We start from the raw sequence: 22501 nt of genomic DNA, 5'->3' as shown, positions 1-22501 counted from the left end.
TGTATTAGCTCACAAACTCAAGGAGAACAGACTGGGGTGAACCATCTGACAGAACGGTTTCCTCCCTGTAATCCTAATTCTCTTTTAGCGGAATCTCCACTGAAGTCATAATCACTGAATAGTCCTGCCTGAGCACCTTTTCACAATATATATTTTCTAAAGTGCAGATGTTCGCCTTTCATCGGGAAGGCCTGCAGAGTCACTTATGAGAGGAAATCATCATGCAGCCTACAGGGACAGGCTACAATGGCCCGTTTCTTCATCTTGTACTAGAAAAGGGGCCAGAAGAATCATGTATCTTTTTGTAAAGGAGCATAAATCTCTTTAAAAAACCCTTGTTTGTTAGAGTACAGAGATTACATTGTCATTATAAGAGTTAAAAACAGAGACTATGCCTTTACGAACCTAGAGACCACCAATATCCCATCATTCTCAGCAGGTGGCAGTAGCTTCAGTTGTTTTTAAGGTGATGCATGACTGATATGAAAGTCCCATGGTTATCTCAGTCAACTTCACCGGGGAGGAGGGAGGTTGCTTATGACTTCAGTGGGATTACAGGTAAGAAACCATTCCTTCTCTCTCAGGGGATCTCCATTGATAGCCATAAGCACTGAGTAGAGTAGCAAGCCCATCCCCATCAAGAGAGGTGGAGAAGTCAGAGAAATTAGTAAGGTAGCCATTAAAGCAAATAGATTCCTGAGGGAGGCCTGTCCTACTTGAGAATTTGCTCTAGCATCAGAACCCAAGCACTAGTGCTTGGTGAATGTGTGAACAGATCTCCATGTAGCTTCTTTGCAAATTTCAGCTATAGGGACATTTCTCATCAAGGCAACAGTGGTCGCTTTACCCCTCATGGAGTGTGCTTTTGGTCTAACCGATAGGGTCCTGTTAGCTTTTTGACAGCACACCAGGATACAGGAAACTATCCATCGGGAAAAGGATTGCTTGGAAGTGGCTAACCCTGTCCGGACTGGACCATAGTTGATAAACTATTTGGTCCGATCTGCAGATGGCACATGTTTTATCAAGATAAAACTTCAATACTCTCCACACATTGAGAGAATTAAGAGTTCTTGCAGCTGGAATTGGGGAATGCTGAAAGAATGTTGGTAACTTGATAGTCTGATTGATGTGGAAATCCAAAATAAAAGTAGGGAGGAATTTCAGGTGGGTCCTCACGACCACTTTGTTAGAGTTGAAGCCTGTGTATGGTTCTTGAGAGCATAATGCTTGGATGCATGTAGATGTTATTGCTACAAGGACAGTGATTTTTTTTTATGAAAGATGTTGTAGGGATGCCTTGTAAAATGGGCTTGAAAGTGTCCTGCATAAGACTTGACTATGTTAAGCTCCCAGGGAGGAGAAGGACGCCTAATTGGGGAAGGGGGGATGTGGGGGAGGGCTTCCTTAACCCTTCTAGAAAATCCTTCAGCACTGGAATAAAGAGGTTTTTAACAGATATTTTCTGTAGGTAGTAAGGGCTGCCAAGTGAACTTTTATTGAAGAGAATTTCAAGCCAGATGTTGCCAAATGTAGTAAATGTGGAAAAAACATCATCCTGGCAGGATGTAGGGTCTACATTCTTAGAAGAACACAAAATTCAAAATATATATCACTTGAAGGCATAAACAGAACAGGTTGAAGGCTGCTTAGCCTCCTTGAGCATCTCCATGCAGACTTGAAGCGGTTCCAGTGTCTGTACTGCACTAGCTCAGAAGCCATGCAAACAAATTCAAGGAGGTGGACCATCTGGCCTCCAAATTTTGTTAGTAGGTCTGGTCTGCATGGGAACTTGAGATGTGGATGCTGAGACCGGTGAAGGAGGTCTGTGAACCACCAATGACATGGCCACTCTGGGGCTATTAAGATCATCTTGACTCTCCAGTGGTACAGACTGATGAGGACTGACGGAACCAGGGGGATCGGCAGAAAGAAATTTGCTGGACCAGTCAATCCATAGGGCATTCCCCAGTGTCCCTGGCTGGAAGTAACTCGAGGTGAAGCTTTGGCATCTTTTGTTTTCTGCGGTGGCAAACAAGTTGATGGTTGAGGTGCCCCACAGTTTGAAGATGTTTTCTAGGACATCGTCATGTAAGACCCTTTCATGGTTTTCTTGCAGAACTCTGACGAGAACTTCTGCTTGAGCATTTCGTACACTTGGAAGCTGAACTGCCATGATCTTCAGGTTTCTGGCTATGAGCCATATCCAAATTGCCGAGACCTCGTGTGACAAGGGCCTAGACCTCCTTCGCCCTGTTTGTTGAGGTAGTGCAGGGTGGTTGTATTGTCCTTCTGAACAAGCAGGGACTGGAACTTGAACAATAGAGGAAAAGCTTTCAGTGCCAGATGAACTGCCTGGAGATTGAGGTGACTGATATGATAGGTCATCTCTCTCTGAGACCATCTGCCCTGAATTTGGAGGGGATCCAAGTAGGCTCCCCATCCTATTACTAATGCGTCCGTCATTATGGGTTGAGGAGGTGGTTGATGAAATGGCACTCCTCGAAGCAGGTTGGCTGGAGAGCACCACCATTACAGGAACTTTTTGTTCATGAAGAGATAATCTGATCCTGTCCTCCTAGTTGCCCATCACTTGGTCCCACTGGTCATAAGTTGCCCTAAGTGGGAAGGGTATGCCCAGATGTGGGTCCCTTGCATGCTGTGCCACTGGATTCAAGCTAGCCTGGCTGATGAAGGGTGATACCCTGAAACCAGTCCCAGGATGCTTGTTTCTGGTCCAGGGAGGACCTGGCTTGCCAGTTCGGGCTGGACTGTTGCCATGGGGGAACAGGGTCAAGACTGATTTGCATATGGCTGGGTCCAAACTGGGGTGGCATGGTGAGCAAAAGAACGATGGATTAAACCCAGATCTGTGACTGGGGGTGAGTGTTTGCATTGTTCAGCACTCCGTCCATTATCCTTTTGTTTTGCTAAAGTTGCCCTAAGTGGGAAGGGTATGTCCAGACGTGGGTCCCTTGCTCATTGTGCCACTGGATTCAAGCTAGCCTGGCTGATGAAGGGTGAAACCCTGAAACCGGTCCCAGGATGCTTGTTTCTGGTCCAGGGAGGACCTGGCTTGCCAGTTCGGGCTGGACTGTTCCCATGGGGGAACAGGGTCAAGACTGATTTACATATGGCTGGGTCCAAACTGGGGTGGCATGGTGAGCAAAAGAACAATGGATTAAACCCAGATCTGTGACTTGCATTGTTCAGCACTCCGTCCGTCATCCTTTTGTGTTCCCACTGGTCCTCGAGACAATCTTAGAGAGGCCGCAAGTAAAGACGGGCATTTGGAGTAAGGAAGATAAAGGGGGCCATCAAGCCTAGAAGAGACAGCACTGCCCTCACTAATGGATGAGACACTTTCATGAGAGTGTGACACTTCTGAAGGACTGATGACTGTTGTAGGAAGCTAGCCTGGTGTGTGGTGGACAACAATGGTGTTTGCACCTTATGCCAGGTCGAAGCAACCCCTATTACTTAGGGAGACGGTGTCTAAGAAGCCAGGGCTCTCTCGTGGTAGCTATGGTGAGCAGCCAAGACTTATCTAGGAGGAGTGTCAAGCACTTGCAATACCACAGCAGTCACATAGAAATTTATCTCACATGAAAGGAACCACACAGTGTTACAAAAATAAAGGTATTTTATTATGGTAACACTAAACTAGCTCACGTACAGGCAGTCCCCCAACTGGAGGTAAGTATACTATATATATATATGTGTGTGTGTATATATATGTATATACACACACACACACACACACACATATATATATATATATATATATATATATACACATACACAATAAGTATTAGGAATTAGCATGGGAAAACAACAAGCATTGGCAAGAAATAGTAGAAATTAGCTAAGGCCCTAGTGGGTGGGGGGGGGGGCAAACCATATACTAAAATAGTGGAATGCAAAGTTAGGTCCCCCACCCAAGGATGTGGAATAATTAGAAGGGAGCTGGGAGGACTCGGGACCCCAAGCGATGAGTACCTAGGTGGCCCCCAGCGATCAGGAGAGCAGAGTTAAGTTACCTGTCTTCCCAAAGACTAACAAGGGGATTTGGAAAAGGAAGATTGCAAGACCAGGACCACTCCAGTGGAGCTCAACAGTGGATTCTGGAAGAAGAGGACCTGCAAGAGAAGGGGACAGAGACCATTCTACACAGGGGTGTCCAGGTATGTCAGGAGCCATTACCCACCCTTCTGTGGATAAAGATCTGGGACGATGACGGAACATGAAGATCAGCCGTGGAGCCCAGGAGCTGCAGAGAGATCCTTGGAGTCATGCAGAAGATGTCGCCGGGTCGCAGATGGTTAATGGTCAGGAGGATCACCAACAAGCCTTGGCAAATGCAAATCTAGGCAGAAGAGGATTTGCAGCGAAGAAGAGGACCAGCAAGGCCCAGGCGGCTCGACACTTGGAGGGGAGTCTGGGTTGACCCTCAGCAGTTGGGACAGCCAGCAGAAGCAGTCGCAGCCCCACAGGCAACCCACTGGCAGCAGGCTCAGTAAGTTGAAGTGAGGCCTAATCAGCACACCTGCAGAGGAGTCCCACGCCACTGGAGCAGCAAAGGAGAGACTGTATTTGCAAGGATGAAGTATTGGAGGCCGGGGCTACTTGAAGCCTGAAGATCCTTTGGACCAGGAGTCAACAAGCCTTGGTTGCGGCAAGAGTCGCGGTGCATAGGGGTACTCTCCTGCAAGGACAGGCAAGGGCTCACCACCTCCCAAGTTGGACAGCAGGAAGAGAGGATCAAGACGACCGGTCAGAATTAACACCTGTGTTGGAGATTTTTCTTGGAGCCCGATGGCAGAATATCCCAGCAGCTGGTCGTTGTTGTCTTAGGTGCAGTGCTTAATTTGTGCTTGTTGTTTCCGGTGCTGAGCACCAGCACTTATTTGTGAGGGCCGGGGCTTATTCTTCTGCCTCAAGCATTTGCTGCGAGCAAAAGACACATATGGGAAAGACGGAGGAAGGGGAAAACGAAAAAGTGTCATAAAGGGAGAAAGTAGAAAGTTGCAGGGTGAGCTGAAGGGGCAGGGGTGGCCGTAAATGGATTGAAGAGTCCCGAGATGGCTTCAGGATTACGCTGCCTCAGTATTCAGTGCTGGCAGATTTAATTACAGCAGCCTCGTGTTTGAGAGAAGGGCTTTGAGCACCGGCACCTCTTAATTTACAAATTAAGCACTGCTTAGGTGCCTGTGGATGCATGGGAGTGACTCCTTCACTCCAAGGGAGATTCCTTCTTCCTTCTTTGGTGCAGCTGAAGTCCTGCTGATCCCAGAGGATGCACAGATGTGGAAATGTTGCAATTAATGGAAGGAGCAGAAGAAACAATGTTGCAAGGCTAGTATTCTCTGGAGTTGTAGGCTTGTTTGCTTCCTGTGAAGTTGAGCAGCGGTTCCGGTGGTCAGGATCAGAAGAGGTTGATGCAGAGGAGTCCTGGTGGAGTCTTGCATGCTGAATCTGGGAACCCACCCGCAAGGGAGTCCCTAAATAGCCCTAACAGGGGGCTTGGTCACTCTGCAGAGTGACTACCTATCAGAGGGGTTCACTAAAATCAGTCACCTGTCCTGCCCAGCCAAGGGGCCTCTGCACATCGTGTTTTCAAGATGGCAAAATCAAGTGGCCACCTGGAGGAGCTTTGGGCACCAACCCTGGGGTTTGGACATTGGAGAGGTCACTCCCCTTTGCTTTGTGTGCTGTCGTGCCAGAGCAGGGACTGGGGGTCCCTGGACTGGTGCAAACCAGATTATGCAAGGAGGGCACCAAATGTGCCCTTCAAAGCAAGCCGGTGGCTTGGGGAGGCCACCCCTCCCCAAACTTGTAACACCCATTTCCAGGGGGTGAGGGTGTTGCCTCCCCTCTCCCACGGGAAATCCTTTGTCCTCCTTCCTGGGCTTGAGCTGGTCAAGCAGCAAGAGGGCAGAAACCAGTCTGAGGGGCTGCAGCAGTGTGGGCTACCCGCAAACCCTGAAAGACTGGTAGTAGCAATACTGGGGAGTCCTCTAAGGAGCCCCCAGAGTGCATGGAATCATGCCACCAGTACTGCCATTATTACTGAGGTATTTTTCCGACATCTTTGATACCTAGGTTTAGAGTTACCTATGTCCAGTACATAGGAAAAATGGCTTTCCCGCACTTAGGAAGTCCAGTGCATTGGAACTGGAGTTCATAGGGGCACCACTGCTCATGGAGGGGTGCATTCATACACAGGAGCCTGCACCCTGACCTCTGGGCTAGGAGGGCGTACCATAGGGGTGGCTTGCAGTGACCAGCAGTAAAAGTGTGCAACGGCAGGCCTGCAGACAGAGTTTGCCTGGGCTCCCACCATGGGTGGCATAATACATGCTGCAGTACACTGGGGACCCCTGGTGTACCAATGCCACAGGTATTTAGTTACCATCTACTAGGGACTTATAGGGGTACACCAGTATGCCAATTGTGGGGTGTAATGGGTACCAAAGCAACCAATTTAGAGGAGAGAACACAATCACTGGGGTCCTGGTTAGCATGATCCCAGTAAAAACATTCTAAACACACTGATAAACAGGCAAAAGGTGGGGGTAACCATGCCAAAAAAAGAAACTTTCCTACAAGGGTCTCTCCTTCAAGGGCTCACTCTTGACTGAACGGTGTCGTTTGAGGCGCACAAATAATGCGAGGTTTGAACCATGGGAGGTGTTGATTTGCTGAGGTTAACATGAAGTCTCAACCATTAAAGGAGATGGCAGGTCCAGCTGTAATGAAGCTGGGCTTCCTGAGACTTTGACACCTTTATTAGCCAATCATCTGGGTATGGGCAGACGAAGATTTGATGTTTTCTGACGTGGGCAGCCACTAGTGCCATGCACTCTGAGAATGTTGTGGGTGCTGAATTTAGGCCAAAAGGAAGTACTTGGTACTGATAATGATTCTGCCCCACGACAAACCTCAAGAACTTTCAATGTTTTCTGGTGAATGGAAAATGAAAATATGCATCTTGAGGTTGATGGAGCAAAGCCAATCTCCCTAGTGTAATTAGGGATATATTTGATGTAATGCCAGCATCTGGAACTTTTCTCACTAAATTAATTTGTTGGCTACTTTGAAGTCGCGTATGGGTCTAAATTCGTTCTTGTCTTTCTTTTTCACCAGAAAGTACCTGGAATAAATACCTGTTCCCTGTTATCTATGGTGAACGGCTTCCACCGCCTGTTTTTGTAAGAGGATGTTGACTTCCAACCGTAGCAACAGTAGTTGGAAATTGGACAGTTTCGGTGTGATAGGTGGTGGGAGACTGGTGAATAGGAGACAATACCCATTTTGCACAATATTCAGAACCCATGTGTTGTAGGAGGCTGGCCTGGTGTGCGGTGGGTGCCTATGGTACTTACACCTTATACCCGGTCCAGGTATCCCTTATAAGTGTAGTGTAGTCAGTGACTAGAAGCCAGGCTCTCTAGAGGTAGCTGTGGATGAGCAGCCAAGGCTTATCTAGGAGACATGCAAAGCTCATGCATTACCACTGTAGTCACACTTAGTTTTAGTACTTACACACATGAAAGAAAACACTAAGGGCCTGATTCTAACTTTGGAGGACGGTGTTAAACCGTCCCAAAAGTGGCGGATATACCACCTACCGTATTACGAGTCCATTATATCCTATGGAACTCGTAATACGGTAGGTGGTATATCCGCCACTTTTGGGACGGTTTAACACCGTCCTCCAAAGTTAGAATCAGGCCCTAAGTGTTAAAAAAGGATAAGTTACTTACCTGTAAATCCCAGTTCTCTTCTAGGTGTATCCTCATCAAAGTCATAAACACTGAATATTCCCGCCCACGTGCAGGGACCCCAGAGCATATACAAACACATGTATATGTATGAAATAACTATGAAAAATAACATTTTAGAAGATACTTTCAATACAAATATAATATATACATGTGTAAACAGCAATGCAGTCTATGTTGAGAAACAAGCTAAAACTGCTTCATTTTTTGGAGTTTTTTTTTTTTTAAACATAAATTAAAACCTTAAATTAAAGTTAAAACTTTCTGTAGTCAAAGTAGACGGTATATAAAGTATAAGCAATCCATTTTAAAAGAGAAAAACTACATTGAAAATAAAGGAGCATTATTAGCCAATAGGCTGCATGAAGGTTAACACAGCAGAACCAAAAAATTGGCACCGTGCCTTTAAGACCCTGTGCACCTCCAGTATCCCACCATGCCTCAGGGGTGAGAGTGAGGTGACAGTTGGTTTGGTGATAATGAGCAACAGACTAGGCACATGAGTATTGTTGCACTTCTAAAAATCGTGTCCGGGGAGGAGGAAGGGTTGTTTATGACTTTGATGAGGATACCCCTGGAAGAGAACTAGGATTTACAGGTAAGTAACTTATCCTTCATTTCCAGGGGATCCTCATCAATAGTCATAAACACTGAATAGATTAGCAAGCCCATCCCAAACCTCTGCGGACAGAATGATAGAGGTGCAGGAAAAAACACTATGCTATGCAAATAAATTTCTTAGAGAAGCTTGACCCACTTGAGTGTCTGCTTTGGCATCTGAAGCTATACAGTAGTGTCTGGTAAAAGTAAGTACAGATCTCCATGTGGCAGCTTTGCAAATCTCTGAGATGGGTACATTCTTAAGAAGGTCTGCAGTCGCCGCCTTTCCTCTCATTGAGTGAGCCTTAGGCCTAGTGTTTGTTAGCCAATTGAAAAGTAGTAAAAATACATGAAACTATCCATCCAGAAATAGTCTGTTTTGAAGCAGCTTCACCTGTTCTCATATGTCCATAGTTAACAAACAGACAATCCGATTGTCTAATTGACCTAGTCTTAACAAGGTAAAATTTGAGCACCCTCTTAAGGTCCAGGGAGTGGAAAGCTTTCTCCGCCAGAGTAACCAGATTAGGGAAAAACGTTGGAAGCGATATTGTATGATTAACGTGGAAGTCCGACACCATGTTAGGCAAGAACAATGGATGTGTTCTCAGAACCACTCTGTTATCATGGAAGACCGTGAAGGGTTCCCTCGAACATAGAGCCTGAATTTCACTGACCCTTCTAGCCGAGGTAATGGCTACCAGAAAAGCTGTCTTCCACTTAAGGTGTTGCAAAGAAGCTTTGTGGATGGGTTCGAACGGGGAGGCCATGAGTCTAGATAAGACCACATTCAATTCCCATGGGAGTGAGGGTTTCCAAATTGGTGGAAAGACTTTCTTCAAGCCTTCTAAGAAATCCTTAACTACTGGCATAGCAAAGAAGGATTTCTGAGAGGGCGATTTACGATAAGCTGTAATGGCAGATAAATGTACCTTAATAGAGGAGAACTGCAGTCCTGACCTCGCCAGATGTAACAGATAAGGCAAGATATTCTCCTCCTGGGCCAAAATAGGATTGTGATCGTGCTGCCGGCACCACATGTAGAACTTCTTTCACTTGAGAGAATTGGAGTGTTGCGTAGACGGTCTTTTAGACTCCTTTAAAATGATCATACATTCCTGCGAGAGCCCTAGATGCCCATATTGCAGGAATTCAGGAGCCATGCTGTCAAGCTCAGCGAGGGAAGGTTGGGATGTAGAATTTTCCCCCCTAGTCTGTAGAGGAGACGCACGGCAGCCTGCTGTGCGGTTGCTCTGACAACTCGAGGAAATCTGTGTACCAGTATTGTCGAGGCCATTGTGGGGCTATGAGTATCATCCTGGCTTTGGAGCTATAAAACTTGTTGATTACAGCAAGTATCAGGGGAATCGGTGGAAAAGCGTAGAGAAATGTCCCTGACCAGTCTGTCAACAGGGCATTCCCCAGCGTCCCCGGACGGCCGAACCTGGACGCGTAGTCTGGGCATTTTTTGTTGACGTCGTCTGCAAATAGATCGAATTGAGGCTGACCCCACCGCTGGAAGATGGCTGCTACAACCTCATCGTGAAGAACCCAATTGTGGAAGTCTATGAGATTTCGGCTTAGGAAGTCTGTTTCTGAGTTTTGCTGTCCTGGGAGGTGGACAGCTGTGAGGGACATTCCCTTCGCTATCAGCCAGTGCCAGATGGTTTGAGATTTCCGACGAGACCTCGTGCCCCCTTGCCTGTTTAGATAATACATCGAAGTTGTATTGTCTGTCTGGACCAGAAGTGACTTCTCTTTGATCGATGAGGCAAACGATTTGAGAGCAAGGTGAACCGCTCTCAGTTCCAGTAGGTTGATGTGGCAACTCTGTTCCTTGCTGGACCATAAGCCCAGAGCTTGGGGTGGGGGGGCAGGTGAGCTCCCCAGCGCTGTAGTGATGCATCCGTTACCAGGATGTCGGAAGGAGTGGACTGGTAAAAAGGAGCCCCGACCAACAGGTGATGTCTGCGCATCCACCATTGTAATGATTGTACAGCCCCGGTGAAAGAGCTATTCTGTCCTCCCATAGGGCTGTGTGTTGATTCCACTGATCCTCTAGAGCCTCTTGAAGAGGCCTCATATGTAGCCTGGCATTCGGAACAATGATAATGCAGGAGGCCATGGAGCCCAACAGAGATGCTACCTGACAGACCGTAGGTTTGAGAGTGCGGAGAAGAGTGTGACACTTCTTCATTATTGATGATAGTCGTTCCTCCGAAGGATACACTCTTTCTAGTTTGGTGTCTAGTATTGCCCCCAGATAATGGAGGGTCTGATATGGTATGAGAGTGGACTTCTGGAAATTGACCTGCAAACCCAGAGAGCTGAAAGTGTTCAGAACCAGGTCGAGATGGTTTACTGCCTGTTCTGCGGTGGTAGATTTGAGCAGCCAGTCATCTAGGTATGGATAAATAAAAAAATTCTGTTTTCCAAGTGCGCCGCTATCATTGCCACACACTTGGAGAATGTCCAAGGGGCTGATTTTACGCCGAAGGGCAGCACTTTGAACTGGTAGTGTTGTGATGCGACTATGAACCAAAGAACTTTCTGATGTTTGGGTACGATTGGAATGTGAAAATATGCATCCTGTAGATCTATGGAGCACATCCAGTCTCCGCGATGTAGCTGAGGGAAAATCTAATGAAGAGCCAGCATTCTGAATTTTTGTTTTCGGATGTATTTGTTCAGATGTCTCAGAACCAGAATGGGTCTGAAGGCCCCTTCTTGGCCTTTCCTCCTCACCAGAAAATAGCGGGAATACACTCCTTTTCCTCACTGAGCGAACGGAACCTTTTCTATCGCTCTTTTCTGCAACAGAATGCAAACTTCTTTTCTTAGTACCGAGTAATGAGCAGGCGCTGACCTCGTTGGCGGGAGAGAAGGTGGAGGAGATTTGAACAGAAGAGAGTAACCATTCTCTACAATGTTTAGCACCCATTCTCCCATTTGTCTTTTGTAACGGCATGCCACTCATGAGCGTAATTAGTAATACTTCCCCCCACTGGATTGGTAGTCAGGGTTGGGGGAAGCAAGTCCTCATTGTTTTCCCGCTGCCTTGGGAGTAGACTGATGCAATCTACTTGGAGTGCGGTCTTTCCCAGTTTTGCGTTGCTGAAAGAAAGGCCGCCCCTGCTTCTGTTGAGGCCTCTGAGACCAGTGAGCGGCTTGAACCCTCTGCTGAAAGAGGCGCTTGTCATAAGGCCTGTACCTCTTTCTATATTCTCTTCACCTATCCAGGCCCAACGCCTTCAAAGTATCTATCTCTGATTTCATCCTCACCATCTCATCATCAGTGTGAGATCCAAATAACGAGGTTCCATTGAACGGAAGGTTCAAGATTCAGTGCTGGGCCTTCTGCCTCAATCCTGTAAGGCGCAGCCATGAGGATCTCCTTGCACAAATGCCATGTGCATAGCCATGAGCCGCCAAATCCGCGCCGTCTGCAGCAGCACTAATGACTTGGTTGGAAACCAAACTCCCCTCTTGCAGGATCTCCTGAAAATCTTGCCTATCTTCTCTAGGCAATTTGCCAACAAATCTGGTCAAGGAGTTCCACAAGGAATGGTCGTACCTTCTGAGAAGCGCAGAAGCACTGGAGACCTTCATGCATGCTACTGCAGTGCCACACTTTTTCCTGCCCAATGAGTCCAAATGTTTACTCTCCTTATCTGGAGGGACCATAGATAACAATGCCACAGAATGAGTTTTCCGGGCAGCAGCCAGAATCACAGAGTCCGGAGAAGGATCGACTCTAAGGAACAAAGGATCGAGGTCTGGGGCTTTTTATTTCTTTAGTATCCAAGCCGGAGCAGAACGAAGGCTAGCCGGAGTAAGAAAAGTGTCCATAGCCGGTTGTAAAAGACCAGGAACCAGAGGCAGTAACTGTCTGGAAGAGGCACGCTGATGCAGGGTCTCAAAGATCACTGATGATGACTTATTCAGCTCTGGAATATCTATGTTCAGTTTTTGGGCCCTTCTGATCAAAACCTCATTGAAGGTAGTAATGCCGTCAATTGGCGATACTCTTGCTGGAGGGGAGTTAGTTAAGGTAGGTGAGTAGTCTCTCATGGAGGACTCAGATGTGGTAGACCATGAGGGAGATCTTTGCCACTTTTGCCGTGATCTAGAGGATCTAGATCTAGACCTTCTCCTAGAACATGACCTACTTCTTGAGGATGTCCTTATCTGGCTGCGTTGACGTCTAGGAGCAGGCTGGTCAGCAGCAGGTCTTGCTCATTCAGATAGTGTTGTAGGGGAGGGCGTACGAGGTAAAGAAGCCGATGGTGAGTAGAGTCTTGAGTACTGAGAATCTGGAGAAGCCAGTGTTTTATTCAGGCTTTCTAGCCACTGTGGAGACAGATTTATAGGCGATATATGTGATGAAGCTCTAGATGCTCCTGAAGAGTCACTCTGAACCATGAATACTGGGTCTTGGTGGAGAAGGCCAGTCTCAGGAATTGTAGGTGACCTTTGATGGGGGCTGGTATGCAGAGAAAACCTTTGCGAGACAGATGTTACAGGAGAAGGTTGTGTCGACGTCAATCGCTGTTGTGTTGCCATTGACAGGGATCCATGGGTTTCTGCCGTCGAGCGAGGCCTTCCCGTTTCCTCAGGCCTCGACGTCGACGCCGCATGCTTCGACAACGAGTGGTGATCCGCAGCAGGAATGTGTCTTGACGTTGAATGCCTTGACATCAAGCGGTGTGCAGACGGAGGCGAGTGCCTCAACGTCATACGATGAGGCAACCTAAACCTAGTTCTTGAGGTCGGCTTCGACGGCGGATGCCCCGACGCCGTCGGATGATGTGTAGTCTTTGACCGCGTATGGGTACTGATGTACCTGCTCGATGTTGATCAGTGTGCAACGGTCAACGGAGAACTACTCAAATGAGGAGGTAAAGGCTTTGACGTCTTTTCTTTCGACGTTGCTTGCGTTGCCGTCGACGGCGGTGTGCTCTTTGACACCCGGTGATGCGACTATGGCAGGGAGGACGTCAACGGTGAACAGACAAGAACCTTCCTACCTGCCAACGTTGATCTGGCTCGCCGTTGTGTAGATTCCTTGGAAATTTTCTCCCTTTCATGAAGACCATGTAGTCGAATCCTCTCTCTGTCCTTGAGAGTCCTTTTAGATAGATTCTTGCAATGTCTGCAGGTGTCAGGAGAGTGACTCTGAGGCAAACAGACTGCAAACAGAGTGTGGGGCTGACTGGGCCTTCTTCTTCCCACAAGAGGAACATTTCACAAACAATGAAGGCATTTCTGTGAGAAAAAACTTGTCTCTACCTCAGGAGAAATGTAGAATCGTCGAGTAAAACAGAGAAAAACACAGTCTAGGTATCTTTTCTGGTCAAATAACCAGAAAAGTGAGAGCTCAATGCTCCAGGATCCTCACAGAAGAAGCCGGAAAAAAGAACTGACCTAACTGTGAACCAACTGTCACCTCACTCTCACCCCTGAGGCATGGTGGGATACTGGAGGTGCTCAGGATCTTAAAGGCACGGTGCCAATTTTTTGGTTCTGCTGTATTAACCTAAATGCAGCCTATTGGCTAATAATGCTTCTTTATTTTCAATGTAGTTTTTCTCTTTTAAAATGGATTGCTTTTACTTTCTATGCCGCCTACTTTGACTACAGAAAGTTTTAACTTTAATTGAAGGTTTTAATTTATGTTTAAAAAAATAAAACAAACTTAAAAAAATAAAGCATTTTTAGCCTGTTTCTCAACATAGACTGCATTGCTGTTTACACATGTATATATCATATTTGTATTGAAAGTATCTACTAAAATGTTATTTTTTATAGTTATTTCATACATATACATGTGTGTTTGTATATGCTCCGGGGTCCCCGCACGTGGGCGGGAATATTCAGTGTTTATGACTATTGATGAGGATCCCCTGGAAGAGAAATAAAGGTTACCAAAAATACCATAGAGACTATACTCCCTTAGGAGGTAAGTAATACACAAATTATATACACTAGTATGCAGGAATATGCATAAAACAGTTAGAGAACAGTGCAATTAGTGAAAATCACAATAGTTTGAAATGGGCCTAGGGGGAGCACAAACCATATACTGAGAAAGTGGAATGCGAATGTCCGTCCCCTACCTAGGCAAGTGCAGTGTGTAGGGGGCAGCTGGGGGGTACTAGAAAAGCCCAAAGGTAAGTACCACAACCCACCCCAGCGACCAGGAAAACAGGAGTAATTCACAGTAAGTTTCCCAGAGCACACACAGAGAAGTAAAGAAGAATATTGTAAAACCCAGAGGAGACCGCAAGACACCAACAGTGGATTCCTGGACCAGAGGACCTGCAGAAAAAGTGGACAAAGTCCAAGAAGCACAGAAGAGTCCAGGAAGAGCAGGAGCCCATGCTAACCCGGATGAACATGCAAGAGGTGAACCAGAAGAAGAGTCAGCACTGCACCCAAGAAGACAAAGTCGGGTTCCTGGAGGGTGCAGGTGATGTCCCACGCCGCATGGAGGATTGAAGTCGGGTTTGCGTTGTCTGAGTCCCCCAACAAGCCTGGGCACAAGCAAAGCTCGCGGTTAGCAGAAAATGTCGCTGCCCCGACCAGGAAGGAGCAGGTGGACTCTACCCAGGAGGGGGAATCAGAGGGGGGTATCAGCAGCACAGAGCACCTACAGAAGACCAGGCTTTGCCCACAGAAGTCCCACAGGACACTACCCCTCCCCAGCCTGTAACACCTATTTCCAAAGGGAGAGGGTGTAACACCCCTCTCCCAAAGGAAATCCTTTGTTCTGCCTTCCTGGGCTCGAGGTTTTCAAGCAACAGGAGGGCAGAAACCTGTCTGGGAGGTGGCAGCAGCTTGGGCTGCATGGAAACCCTCAGAAGGCCGGAATGGCAATCCTGGGGGTCCTCTAAGGAGCCCCCAGAGTGCATGGAATCATACAACCAATACTTGCAAAAGCCTTGGGGCAAAAAATGCCTATGTTCGGAGTTACCATTATTTGTCTGGACATAGGTAGTGACCTATGTCCAGTACACACGTAAAATGGCATCCCCGCACTTACGAAGTCTGGGAAAACGGGCCTGGAGTTCACACACATGTACTTTGCACCCTGCTCTCTGGGCTAGAAGGCCTGCCATGGGGTGACTTATAAGTGTCTTTTGTAGTGAAAAATGGCAGTGAATGGGTGCTTGCACCTTTTCACGCAGGCTGCAATGGCAGTCCTGCAGGAGCCTTTGTTTGGGCTCCCTATGGGTGGCAAAATATATGCTGCATGAAAGCTGTTTGTGGTTCTTTAGGCCTCTCTAAGTCCACTGCTTTAAGGGTTTGAATTTCAGCCTTCATGCATGCAATCTCGTCATCTGTGTGGCTTCTGAAGAGGGTGTAACCTGAGAATAGGAGGTTTAGGATTATCTGTTGAGACTCCGGTTTGAAGGATATTAGGCGGAGCCAAGAATGCCTCCTCAAAGCAATGCCATGGCAGTGTTCATGTGCTGCTGCTCCTCTCATGACCTGACTGAAGACCATTAAGCCTTCATTAAAAATTTCTACAAAGTCTTACTGTTTGTCTCTGGGAAGATGTTCTGCAAAGTGCTGAATGGATTCCCATAGATCTTTATCATATCTGCTGAGAAGGGCAATTTCACTGGCCGCTTTCATGCTGGTTGCTGCCGTACTGCAGACCCAGAGTCTCCAGCTTTCTACTCTCCTTATCAGGAGGCACAGATGAGGTGGGAGTAGGGGCATGTTTTTTTGTGCCAATTATTACAACCAATGAGTCTGGAGGTGGGTCAGCATGGAGGAAGATAGATCTTGCTCCGGAGGATGACATTTTTTCTGATGCCTCTATGGAGCCGGTTTAACTAAGGCTGGAGTCAGAAACAGTTCCATAGCCGGCTCTAGGAGACCTTGAACCTGGGGCAGTAGTGATCTTGATGCTGACCTGTGCTGGAGTGTTTCAAATATCACTAATGTTGAGGGAGTCGGAACTGAAATTTGTATATTGAGCTTTGCAGCTCTCCTTACTAGGACCTTCCAGAATGTGGTGATATCATCCACTGGCGAAGTATGAGGGGGTGGTGAAACCAATAGTGTCGACGAGTACCGTCCGGTAGAAGTGGATGATGAATAAGTATAAAGATGGCGAGATCCTGTGTAAGACCTGGATCTTGAGCAAGACCATCATGAGTAATGATGATGGCGTGCGAGTCTGGTAGATGGAGATGAGCACCTGGAGCTGCGACGGAGATGACTTGACCATTGGTGCGTTCTGGATCAAAATGTGGGCCTCAGAATAGGAATGTCCACTGGTTGAGGAATTGGCACCGGCCTGAGTGACACTGTTGGTGGTGATAGAGGGGGCATTGATAGTGATGGTGGGGGTGGGGATGGAGGAGGAGAAAGTGGTGGAACAGGAGGTGAGGGAGAAGAACTTGACAAGCCAATAGGTGAAGAGGGGGAGTATATTCTGGAATACTCAGTATGGAGATGAATAAATATGTTGCCTCTTTTTTCTTGCCTTCTGTTTTGTTGACATCAAAAGACTCCTCAACTTTGACTAACTTTGGCGCCCCAACGTCGATCTGCTTCTTGAAGGTGACCTTCGATGGCACCTCAACGTCAATCTAGTCCTTGATGGTAGCCTTTGTTGGCACCTCAACAGCGAACCAGTTCCCCTAGACATCAATACACCCTTCGACATCGAGCGAGGCCTGCATGTCAACGGTGTCTGGGTCTTCGACGTTGACCCACCTTGCCTTGGTGATGATCTTCGTTGCTTCCTCGACGTTGAACCGGCTATTGAGGGTGAACAGGTAAGCGCCGTACCTTGCCTCAAAGTCAACCCTCTCGATGTCGATCGGGACCAATGGCATTTTTCTGAAGTCTTCCTTCTTCCATGCCCTCCAGAGACTGATGGTAGGACCCTGGTAGAGGACTAACCCTCTCCTCGCTCTGAGGTCCCACCTTCAAACTGCATTGGTTGTCTTCACTGTTCCTCTGTGCCACGGAGGTGGATTTTCTCCCTGTCCCTCAATGTGCATCTTGAAAAGTTCTTGCAGTGGTGACAAGACTCAGGAACATGACATGCTGGAAGGCAGATGATTCAGACATCATGAGGGCCTGTTTTAGCCTTCTTTCTCCCACAGGCAGGGCAGCTGTCAAACAAATAAGGTATTTTGTTTGTCTAAATACCTTATTTTTCTGTCAGGAAAATGCTGAAAAAGCCAGGGAGAGACAAAAATTGGCATATGAAATAGTTGTCAACAAAATCTAGTGGAGACTTTTGTGGAAAAAACCTGTCTGAGCTCAATGCTCCAGGATCCTGTCAGTAGGAGCCAGAAAAAGTACTGAAGCAACTGCCACCTGCTGAACGTCATAGGATAACGGTGGTCCAGAGGTCCTTAAAGGCATACTCTCTATTTTTAACTCATATAATGACAGACTATCAGGCTACACTGACCTGCTTTTTTTCATCTCTATACAAAAAAGGGTTTGTGAAAGTGATTTATGCTGTTTTACAAAAACATAATTTCTGAAAATGGCCCCTTCTGCAGAGCCATCCCAAAACCTTTTGCTTTTCTCCTCCTATTTTTCTGACCCTCTTTTTGTTGGCTTTATGACTCTGGGCACTTTACCACTGCTAATCAGTGTTAAGTGCATGTGCTCTCTACACTAAAACTTGGTAGGATTGGCTTACACCTGTTTGGCATATTTAATTTGCCTGTAGGTCCCTTTTAAAGTGGTATACAATATACCCAGGGCCTGTAAATTATAAGCTTCTAGGGGTCCTGCAGCACAGAATTGCCACCCACAGAAGTAGCCTTTAAAACTTGTCTCAGGCCTGCTACTGCAGTGCCTGTGTGCACAGTTTACTTTCACAGTGACATGGCAAGCCTAACTACTTGCCAACACCTATACTCCCTTTTTACTACATCTAAGTCACCCCTAAGGTAGGCCCTAGATAGCTCTTTGGGCAGGGTTCTGTGTATGTAAAAGGTAGGACATATACTTTTATGTGTGACGTGTCCTAGTAGTGACAAACAGCCTATTCCGTTTTTTACTGCTGTGAGTTATGCTCCTCTCATAAGTTTGGATTGGGAATTCCCTTCTACAGTATATGTCTAAGTGGTAACCTCTGATCTGTGAGGAGTGGTGTGGGCATGTTTGGTATATTTGGAATGTAGTGAGAAATCCTGCTTACTGGGGTAGGTGAATTGTTTCATTACTATTTTAGAAATGTCACTTTTAGAAAGTGGACATTTCTCTGTGCTTATAACTCTGGTGCTTTGCAGCCTGACTCCAATCCACATCTGGGACAGAGTGACAGCTCCACTTGGTGCATACTTTCTAAACAGCAACAACACAGATGAGGCTGGGTGGGACAGAAGAGGCATCTGCATACTGATAGTCATCCTGGGCTGGGGAGAGGGAGGGCCGGTCACACATTACATGTCAATAGGCTGCGTCCTACCCTCACACAATGGGCTGCTTAACCCCCACCTACTGATGTCTGGAGACAGGGCTGGGTTGGAAGGGGGTTGTGTTTCACTTCAAAGAGTTCTTTTGAAGTCACCCCCCCCGTACAAAGGCATTTTGAAGTACATGTGCAGGAGCGCTGACCCCCTTATGTTCACAGCACTTTTTAACTGGGAGTGCACCTCTGTCAGAAAGACTGCTTGATTGCACAAGGACTCATGTAACTGCTGTTGTTGCCCTGCCCCCTGCTGTTGCTAGGTGGCATACAGGACTCATTGGATTGCTTTTCTGCTTGTTGCCCTGCTGCCAGCGGCTCATGACTCTCAATGCATTGGCACTCCAAGGACTGCGAGGATGAACCACCATTTCAGGCCCTTGCTTGTAGTGTACTGGCCTGCCTGCTCCTGTTGTGCCCCCTCCAAGTGGCTCCCAAGGGGCCCAGTGCAGTGGGAGCACTGGTTCCTGCTCCTTGGATTGTTCAACCTAGTGCAGGGAGAGAACTTCCTTTTAGTCCCTCAGTGCGTGGGGAGTGATGAGGATGGCCCCATGCCCTTTTTAAAAGTGAAAAGGTGATGGTTCTGTTTTGCATCATGGTTCTTGATTCCCAGATATCCACTGACTCTTTCAGACTTCCTTCCTTGACTTGTCTTACGCTCAACTCCATTTCACACTCCATTCCTCGTTTCTATCTTCCCCTCCGTCTGCCTGCTGACTTTCATAGTCTTTTCTTCTCCATGTTCCTCTTTCTGCACCTGTGTTCCTCCCCCTGTGCCTCCAACTTTTTAATCCCTGGACTCCGGGACATCAGAAGCAACAACCTCACCTCCATCATGTGCATAGGGACAAGCCAGAGGCTTCCAAATGACCTCCAGTATTCTGCTTCACTCATACACACAATGCATCCACCACACAGGCTACACACATATGTACATGCATAACATGCACTGGGATGCTTTATTTCTACAACCTTGATTAGCACATAGACAAGAAACTTTAAACATGCAGAATAGTTGCTATCCACTCCGCTAAACAGATTTAAAAGGTCTAGTAACCACTACTAATTTACAAAACACCAAACACTGCCACCCCCACGCTACATGCTAAACCCATGACAGGGACAGTGGTCCACTAATCAAAAAAAATGACAGCACACCAGGTGCGCCCCTCCAGGTTCAGGACCTGGAGGCACGCACCTGGAGTGAGTTCTAGACCTGGCATACACACTATATCAGTGTGCGTCTTTGGCCAAAATCAAAAACAAGGATACCAGACACTCACAATACGGCACTCGGGACAGAGGACCACAACAGTACAGCACAAAGAGGACTTTCTAGTCATCTGTTAAAATGGGAACATTATCAATTTCTTTTCTGAGATCAGTGATCTGGTTGGAAAAATAATTTGCAAAATCTTTGCTTCTAGGTTTTTTGACTTGGTATTGTAAATTTTTCTAAATGTTGTATTTGTTTCCAGTCTGATGATGTGCTGGGTCCTGGAGTGGTACTCCATTGTCTGCCTCTTGCTTATTTTCTCAGCAGCCAGGTATGGTAAAGTCTAATCGCTTTGTATACGACATAGCAGGTATTAGGCGTGATGCTGGTTTGTAGTTCTTTAAATCTTAGGGTGATGTGCTGGAGTGTGTGGGATGCTCTTAATGGGGTCTGGGTGGAATTGGCAAAGCAACTGAAAGTGTTGACTCATTTGTGTGAGAGAAGATTAAGGATCTGACTTTTATTCTGAAGTCCATTTCAGATAGAAAGGGTTTCCATAATTTCAGGAGGAAGAGCTGTTACCAAGCTCTCTTGGTGACCTGCTCTTTGAATGAGAGGTCTGTGTCAACTGTCAGCTGAAGGGGTTAAGCTGTCTGCATTCACGTTGGACAGCTATGTATGAATCTGTGATGGCTTGGTAGTGATGGTAAACAGGAGGAATTTAGTCTTTCGTGGGGTTGAGTTGCGCAGGCCCAAGACATCAAGTTCTGATTCTGATCAGGGCAGAGCTTGAGTTACAGAAACGTCATGAGCAGTGGTGATTTGGAAGTAGAAATGGGTATTATCCATATACTGATGTATATTAGTGCCACTGTCAGTGAGGGTTCCTAGAAGTTCTCTGTGGGTGATGATTACAGGGGACATGATGGAGCCCTGGGGTTGCCCTACAGAGAATGGAAGTTTGAGATCCTCAGAATCCATTCTGAGCTTGCGAAGGGCAGTCAGCAAGGCCGGAAGACAACCATTGCAGGGCCGTGTTGGAAAAGGATATGCATGCTCACAGGGTGTTTTTCATACACGTCCCTCTCCATTGTCCTGCCTGCACGGCTGGCCCTGGCGCTTAGGATGCTCTGGTAGTTAGACTTGGAAAACGTACCTGGCCAGCATTTGACTAACAAGACTCAGGGGGTCATTCTGACCGCGGCGGACGTCGGTCGCCGCCCGCCACGCGGTTCCCGCCGAAAGACCGCGGCGGTCATTCTGGCTTTCCCACTGGGCTGGCGGGCGACCGCCAAAAGTCCGCCCGCCAGCCCAGCGGGAAACACCCTTCCCACAAGGACGCCGGCTCAGAATTGAGCCGGCGGTGTGGGAAGGTGCGACGGGTGCAGTTGCACCCGTCGCGAATTTCAGTGTCTGCTAGGCAGACACTGAAATTCTTTTTGGGGCCCTCTTACGGGGGCCCCGCGGCACCCCCTACCGCCATCCTGTTCCCGGCGGGAGAACCGCCAGGAACTGGATGGCGGTAGGGGGTGTCAGAATCCCCATGGCGGCGGAGCGCGCTCCGCCGCCATGGAGGATTCTCAAGGGCAGCGGAAAGTCGGCGGGACACCGCCGACTTTCCGTTTCTGGCCGCGGCTGAACCGCCGCGGTCAGAATGCCCAGCGGTGCACCGCCAGCCTGTTGGCGGTGCCGCCATGGCAGTAATTACCGCCAGGGTCAGAATGACCCCCTCAGTGTCTTTTCCAGAATACTTGGGTCACCCCCACTTGGTGGCATCCCTCCGAGCAACGACCAATCTCAGGATGCAGGAGACAAGTCAGCAGCACATGGAATTGTCTGAAATGTTTTGGGTGACACAGTAGTCTGTTAAGATATCACAGCTTTTTCACATGACAACATAAGGCTCTTAAAGAATGGATGGAGTACTTCAGGCCTCTGAGTCAGTGTCCAACCCAAATATAATCTTCTGACACAAATGGCCACAATCATTATGTCTCAGACTATGCTTTTATAAATCATCTCTTTCAGTTATGTGGTCTAATAGGTCTGATTGAATTAATGAGGACTAGAGCCCACAAAATCTACTGCTGTCCGTCTCAGAAGGTCTTTGACTGGTAACACAATGTCCTCATGATATGCAGCCATACAGTACTCTTAGATGACTTTTCTCCTTCCCTGAGCACCCATTAGTGCCTGACCCCTTCCCTCAGTCTATGACTCCTACCTTTAGTATTTGACCATTCCTTGGCATCACATTGCTTTCCTCAGCAGCTGATATTTATACTCACTCTCTGAACCCTTCCGTAAGTTTCTGAGTCTTCCACTCAGGCTTTCGGTGATCCCACCAAGACCTCAGTCATCTAACCTCAGATTTCTGGTTTCTCCTCCCAGTCTCTTTGACCTTCCTCTCTCGGGTATTCCCTTTAGCCTGCAGCCAGCTTCCACCATCAT

At 47.4% G+C, this 22501-nt stretch overlaps 1 protein-coding gene across 1 annotated transcript in view; it reads right to left on the bottom strand.

Moving 5' to 3' along the window:
* CACNA1F (calcium voltage-gated channel subunit alpha1 F) overlaps window positions 1–22501 on the bottom strand; it is a 1139147-nt gene that overhangs the window by 539479 nt on the left and 577167 nt on the right. The gene's annotated exons all lie outside the window — the stretch shown is intronic.

Source organism: Pleurodeles waltl, chromosome 10 (assembly GCF_031143425.1).
Source record: "Pleurodeles waltl isolate 20211129_DDA chromosome 10, aPleWal1.hap1.20221129, whole genome shotgun sequence".
Taxonomy (NCBI): domain Eukaryota; kingdom Metazoa; phylum Chordata; class Amphibia; order Caudata; family Salamandridae; genus Pleurodeles; species Pleurodeles waltl.
The sequence above is the reverse complement of the archived record's forward strand: the minus strand, read 5'-3'. Positions and strand labels throughout refer to the sequence as shown.